Source organism: Centroberyx gerrardi, chromosome 8 (assembly GCF_048128805.1).
Source record: "Centroberyx gerrardi isolate f3 chromosome 8, fCenGer3.hap1.cur.20231027, whole genome shotgun sequence".
NCBI lineage: Eukaryota > Metazoa > Chordata > Actinopteri > Beryciformes > Berycidae > Centroberyx > Centroberyx gerrardi.
In genome coordinates, this window is record NC_136004.1 from 20,087,284 (window position 1) to 20,087,951 (window position 668).

Genomic DNA, 668 nt, shown 5'->3' on the forward strand with positions numbered 1-668 from the left:
GGCTGGAGAAAGACTGAAACAGGCGATACGCGCACTTAAAGTTAGAAATAAACAAAGAAATCTTACCTTCAGCTCATGAATGGATATGCCTCGGAGTGGTTATATAGGTCTATCTTTTAGTAATCCATGAGATATTGCTCTGAAAGCAGTTCAGACGGTGCTCGTTTCAAAATAACAATACGAGCGCTACTTTTCTGAAGCCTCTCTTGCGCTTCTTTTTGTTACATGCCGCGCTCAAATCACACCTCCTCAAATCGGAATATCCATCGGAAATCCACACTAGAGAGAAACCGGACGTTTTGGCATTTAAACTCCCTCAGATAAACTGAACGGAACCAACCGGGTGTCCCAGAACTAGCGACGGAGCTGAATGCAGTCCCTTCCACAAAAGCCGACGGTCATCCTATTTGGAGATGAAGCTTCTTACCAGACTGGAGCGCAGCACAGCGATCCCAGCTGTCACCCACCCGCTACACACACTCTCTCTCACACACACACTTACACACACACATAGGGAGGAGCTAAGCCTCATACTGGAGCCATGCTTGGTGGAACGGGATCTATTGTTTCAAAGGGTGCCAGTTATGGACAACTGTATTTCTATTTTTACACAGCGGCATTTCATAAGAATGCGCCTTAGAGGGGGAGAAAGTCTGGGTGCTATTAAT

The 668-nt window shown here is 46.3% G+C and overlaps 1 protein-coding gene across 1 annotated transcript in view; it reads right to left on the reverse strand.

The window, feature by feature from the left end:
- sema6a (sema domain, transmembrane domain (TM), and cytoplasmic domain, (semaphorin) 6A) overlaps positions 1–408 on the reverse strand; it is a 103,056-nt gene extending 102,648 nt beyond the window's left edge. Inside the window, exon 1 of the mRNA XM_078285077.1 lies at positions 67–408. The gene's annotated coding sequence lies outside the window, so the exon portion shown is untranslated. The remainder of the gene's footprint in view (positions 1–66) is intronic.
- Between the last annotated feature and the right edge of the window lie 260 nt (positions 409–668).